At 38.6% G+C, this 6,365-nt stretch overlaps 1 long non-coding RNA gene across 1 annotated transcript; it reads right to left on the minus strand.

Annotated features, from left to right (window-relative positions):
• Positions 1 to 705: 705 nt before the first annotated feature.
• LOC141276737 (uncharacterized) lies at positions 706 to 6,069 on the minus strand. Its single transcript, XR_012326726.1, has 3 exons — positions 5,526 to 6,069; positions 1,232 to 1,301; positions 706 to 810 (listed from the first exon to the last, which is right to left on the minus strand). It is a non-coding gene; the product is annotated as an uncharacterized lncRNA (long non-coding RNA).
• Between the last annotated feature and the right edge of the window lie 296 nt (positions 6,070 to 6,365).

The raw sequence follows: 6,365 nt of genomic DNA on the forward strand, positions 1-6,365 counted from the left end.
GACAAATATCACCCACTCACTTTGATGGACGCACCTCATGCATAGAAGTATGTGGACATATATTGATTTTTTAAAAAACGCTATCATTACTCACTGTTTGTAACAACTTATTTTCCTTCTTTTTTATACCTTTGTTGTTACTACTTCTGTTGCATCTAACTTGCATTTTAGTGAACTCTAAAGGGGTCTCCTGCATGCTAAAGGAGTTTCTCAGAAATAGGGAGTTGGCAACAGACTTGCCATGTGTGTCTTGGGCTGGATGCTCTTGAGGAATATTCCTCTCCCAGGTTTCAAGAGCCTTTCCTATGTTATTATTCAATGGGTTCAGGGTGAGAACTCTGGGTAGGAGAGGTATTTACAGAATGTATTAAAGTGGTAATTAGCTTCGGCAATGAAATAAACAGAATATGTGTATACTTTTCAAGTAGGTATCATACTATAAACTTTACCAGAGAATGGTTACTGTCTGGGAGCTCCTAGAAAGAGAACACCAGCCACAGAAGAGAGGACTGGCATAAGCCAGTGAGGGCAGAGGTAAGAGCTGGCTCACCTGGTTCCAGTCCTGCACCCAAACACGTTGGAAGATAGAAGATGGAGCAGAAGCAAGAGCAGGAATGTGAGGGAGGGCAGCTCAGGTAGGGGCGACGCAGTAGGGGAGGTATCCCTACAGAGTTAAAGATGACTCACCCCTGTTCAGCTGGGCGAGCCAAATCTTTCTGTAGGTTCTATCTTTCCTAGTTTGAGCTGGTCTAAGTTCAGAGAGAACCATTTCCCTAGTGTCAATGCCATAGTCTTCTCTTCGTGGTGGATCTGAAATAAAAAATGCTGATGAGCTGAAAGTGATTACAAGCAAAAGATAATATTTTGGAGAAATTTGGACCTTGTTTTGGCAAATGAATTGCTTAAACCCATTCTAGATAGACATAAGGGGGCCTACAAAATCTAGGTTAGAAGCAAAGACCCAGGGAATATAAATGATGGGCATAAATACTATTCCACAAAAAGTGATTTAAAAAGTAAATAAGGGTAGTCAATCATGTATAACTGGGGAGAGTACAAAAACAGTTTCACTGAAAAAGACCACTCTCCTAGTTTAATTCAGCTGGTCTACGCATGTGCTAGCAATCATACAAAGAGGTGATCACCTAAGGAGGTGAAACACTTAGCCCAAGTTATCCTCTTGGTGGGAAAATAAGCCCCAATATGCCTCAGTACCCTCAGGTCTCCTTACCTAAGCATGTGTACAAAGTTTCTCTCCTTGGGCTGATAAGAATTGGGGCTTGAAATAATGATTCTGGCAGCTGAAAGAAGAAAGAGCAGGATGACAATGTAGTCGCCTTCCAAGCTCTAAATGATAAGGGATTGAACTAAGACAGCAGCTGTGAGGGGGAAAGAGATTTGGTATAATAAATGGAGTTGGTGTCCCACTGAGGTAGAGAAGAAAGGAAAGGATGAGCCCAGAGGGACTCCAGGCTTCCCTCAGGAGAATGTGGCAGGTGACATCATTTCTTGAAAAAGGAAGTATAAGAAATGAAGCAACACTGGAGAAAAGAAGATAAATTCCATTTTAGACATGTGGGTGATCAGTGGCTAATCTGGCTAATGGTCAATTGATACCTAAAAATGTTTTCTCAGTTAAAAATGTATTGGCTCTGAGTAGAGGGACTACAACTGTTTTGTGCATTATTTTATTCCAGGGCCTGTAGGTGCTCTGTATTTTTAAGAATCTTTTGCTCTTAACAGTTTGAGTATTATGTATGGTTTGTTTGTTTGTTTGTTTTTGCGATACGCAGGCCTCTCACTGTTGTGGCCTCTCCCGTTGCAGAGCACAGGCTCCGGACGCGCAGGCTCAGCAGCCATGGCTCACGGGCCTAGCCGCTCCACGGCATGTGGGATCCTCCCGGACCGGGGCATGAACCTGTGTCCTCTGCATCGGCAGGTGGACTCTCAACCACTGCGCCACCAGGGAAGCCCTGTTTTTTAAATTTACTTACTCTGCTTGGCATTTACTAAGCTACCTGAATCTGTAATTTCAAGTCTTTCATCAAAGTTGGAAAAATTTTAACCGCTATTTTCTAAAAAATTTTTTCTGAATTATTTTCTCTCTCATCTTCTTTGGGGGGTGACAATTACAACCATGTTAGAACTTTTGATATTGACACAGAGGTCATTGAGGCTCTATTAAATTTTTTCAACATTTTTTTCTCTCTTCAGTTTTTGATCACTTCTCGATCTATTTTCAAGTTCACTAACTCTTTCTTCTAACATTTCCAGTCACCTCTTAATCTTATTGAGTGAGTTTTTATTTCAGATATTGTATTATTCACATCCAGAATTTTTGGTTCCTTTTTATAGTTTCTGTTCCTCTGCTGAGGTTTCCTGTCTATTCATTCATTATGAGTATATCTTTGTTTATGTCCTTGAACAGTTAAAATAGCTATTTTAAAACAATTGTCTCCTAATCCCAACTTCTGCATCATTGATTGTCTTTTCTCCTGAACATGGTTCCACTTTTATGTTTCTTTGATTATCTCTAATTTTAGATTGTGCTTGCACAATGTGAATGATACATTGTAGAGACTATGGTTTCTGTTATGTTCCTCTCACATAACATAACAGATGGCACAGACATAGAAAACAAACTTATGGTTACCAAAGGGTAAAGGGGGTGGGGGAGGGATAAATTAGGAGTTTGGGATTAGCAGATACAAACTACTATACATAAAATAGATAAACAACAAGTTCCTACTGTATTGCACAGGGAATTATATTCAATATCCTGTAGTAAACCATGATGGAAAATAATATATTTATATTTATAACTGAATCACTTTGTTGTACACCAGAAACTAACACAACATTGTAAATCAAATATATTTCAATAAAAAATTTTTTAAGTCCCTCTCCGACAAAAAAAAGAGTTAACTTGGTTAGACTATGTTTTTCTCCTCTGTGGTGGGCAAGGGTTGAAATTTCTATTCAGTTCTTTCATCATTAGCTGGGTTGATTGAAGTCTGCCTCACATGAGTATTGCTCAGAGATCAGCCAGAGGTTTGGGAAAACTTAATGCACAGAATTTGGAGGTTCTCTTCTGTTGTTTTCTCCTTTCTAGGATACCTCCATGACCACTAACATTTTCCAGTTGCTGTGATAGCTTCAAACTCTGTCTTCTAATTCCTCAAACCAGTTCACCAAAACTGTGGGTTTCTGTCCACATTCTAAAAGCCTCAGCATGGAGTTGACTGGAGCTTGCCCTTAGGCAGAAGAAATCATTTTTAAAAACAAACAGAAAACTCATCTAGTGCCATTCCCTCCCTCTAAGCATCAACTCTTCTCTAGTTTCTAGTTTGGTTACTCTTTAATGTCTTTAGATAATCCCCGCCCCCCCCCCCCCCCCCGCCAGAGTTTATAATTATTATTTGCAAAAGGGTTAATCCAATATAAACTACCTGCTGTTAACAGACCTGGAATTCCAGGTGACCAATAAATACTTGTTAAACAAATTCAAGCACCCACTTTGTATTTCCATGCTGATCTCTAACAGACACCATACACTTAACCTAGCCCCAATTAAACTAAACCCTTTATTTCCTCTCCCTCTCTCTCTCTCTCTCTCTCTCTCTCTCTCTCTCATACTCTCCTCCAGCAAACCTGCTCCTCTCCAAGTCTATTTTATTTATTTCATATACATATGAGATACATACATATCATATACACATAATATGTACTATATGACTAAAATGACTGTCATCCACAAAGTCACCAAGACTCTTCTACTTCTCAAAACCAGAGAGCCACTCTGCAGTTCTCACCTCACCTGATCTTCACAATATTTGACACCTTTTTTATGGAAACTCTTCATGTGACTTCTGTGACATTATTCTTTCTTGGATTTCCTTCCTTTGGCTGCTGGGACTTTGGTCTATTATACAGACTCTTGTTCTACCACCCAGCCTGTGAAAGCTAGTGTTCCTTCCTCATCCATGTTTTCTTCTCACTCTCTTCTATTCAAGTAGCTTCAACGTTCACTTAACAAATATTTGTTGAACACCTATTCCATGCCAGGTTCTTTTCTCATTGCTAGGTCCTTGCCCTAGCACTGCTCTTTTCTCAGACAAGGCCTTGCCCTCATGCAGCTTACATTCTAGTGAGGGGAGATATCTATCTCTGTATCGTCTATATATCTATCTATTCAACTGCTTTTGTGGCATTTCCACTTGAATGTATAATAGACCTTTCAAACTCAACATGTCCCAAACTGGAACACTCCCACCTCAGAGTCTTTGTATTTGCTGTTCCCTCTGCATGGAATGATCTACCAGATGTCCGCATGGCTCACAATTCTTACTCCCTTCAAATATCTGCCCCAAAGTCAATTTTTCAGTGAGGCTTTCCTGACTACTTGATGTAAAATGAATACAACCTATGCCCTCCTTTTGCACTACCCATCCCCTTACTCTCCTTTATTTTTCTCCATGGAACTTATCACCATGTAAATACTACAGATCTAACTTTTCAACTGTTGATGTCAGTCTCCCCTCAGTAGATAAAGCCAACTTGCTCTCCAACGTGGATAAAACAATACCCATCAATTGTGCATGAGTGGTTTTTTTTCATTCAAAATTTTAAATTTTCTCCCATTTGATAAGTTTTTGTTGATATATCTCTGATTATTCATAAGTTTGAGTATTCTTCATATGTTTATTGGCTATTTGGTATCATTTTGTAAATTGTTTGTTCATATCTTCTCTTCTTCCTCCTTCCCCATTCTTTTCACTTTTCTGTTGGGTTATTTATCTGTTTTCTTAATGATATGAAGGATTTTAAAAAAATATTCTGGTTACTTCTTTTTGCAGATACCTTCTTGTGGTCTGTTGCTTGTTTTTAACTTTGTAATGATGCTTTTGCTTGTATGCATGATTTGAATTTTAATATAGTCCTATTTTTTCAATCTTTTCAAGGATGAATTAACACAAATTATTTTTAGGTGTATGTGTTGGAGGAAGAAGTTATCAAAGGAAATTCTTGCCAAATGACCTTTCTTTCCTCTGTAAGGTAAAAGAAGTCAACTCTCATAGATAGCTGTAGAGTCCCTGAGCTTCCTCCTTTAGCCAACATATATTAATTGAGTCCTACAACAAATGCCTAGATCTGGGAGTTGGCCAGGGTGGGGGCAGGGAGGCAGGAGATGAGATGGGATTTCATACATTGAACCCTGCCTTACTAGAGCTTACCATCAGAGGACTAATTTGGTTAGATGGTGTAGCCTTGATATACTTCAGTAGAAACTCAGAGGAAGGAGAGATGGGGTAATATCGAGTAATTGTCTATGGACTGGATTAATCAGAGAAGATCATATGTCAGCTTTCTTGACCTCCTATAAACTAAGAATCACAGAATTTCAGGGCTCAGATAAGGGATGGAGGCTGGCCGAAGTTAAGGTCTTCCTGCTGAAGGTCTCACAGCTAGTAAGAGGCAGAATCCACACTAGAACTACAGATCCTAGGTCCAGTGTGCTGTTTTACCTGTCAGTCAAGCAAGTTGTCATGTCTTCCTTTGGTCATAAAATAGAGATCTGAGAGTAATGCAAAAGAAAAATGGAGTAAGACAAGACAGAGCATCAGTTACAACCAAAAAAAGCCCACCACCATTTAACCCGGGCTCACAAACTGTTAGAAGCAGCTATTTTATTCACATCAACTTGTTTGTCTTATAAGGATACAAGAAATATGTCATCATTTTTTTTTTTAGATGGGACAGAAAAAAGGAAAGTGACTTAACTCAGGGCACTTTACAAGTCACAGCAAAAATGAGAGTAAACAAACATGGGCTCTGTGTTCAATACTTTTCTCTTCATAAACCGTAAGACGAATGGCCACATATATCTATAGATTGTAGTCACTTTCTTGTCTCAGTTACATGAGTTTTGTTCTTCCACTGTCAGGTTAATTGGTTCTATTCACTCTGCCTGTGGAGAAAGTATCAAATTAGGCACCTAATCAGTAACACTGAAAAAAAAATAAACCAGAGATACATTGATTGCTCATAATCAAGCAATTACAGTCATGTTTTTCCTATCTATGTACTTACCAGCAAACAGGAATGTAAAAATCACTTTCAACTGCCTGAAAAGAGACATGTCATTAATTAGGATTAATCAGAAATTCTCTCCACCAAGAAAATGCTTCAAAACATTAACTCCTTATATGTTACTGTAGTAATAACCTTATGAGGCAACTGATATCATATGCCCATGTGTCAGAGAAATATTATAATGCTAATTACAAGAAATCTTTAGGATATTCTCCAAAGTCAAATATAATGTTCACTGCTGTCAAAAGTTTGCTTTTGATAGCAAACTCCAT

This window comes from Tursiops truncatus, chromosome 16, assembly GCF_011762595.2.
Source record: "Tursiops truncatus isolate mTurTru1 chromosome 16, mTurTru1.mat.Y, whole genome shotgun sequence".
NCBI lineage: Eukaryota > Metazoa > Chordata > Mammalia > Artiodactyla > Delphinidae > Tursiops > Tursiops truncatus.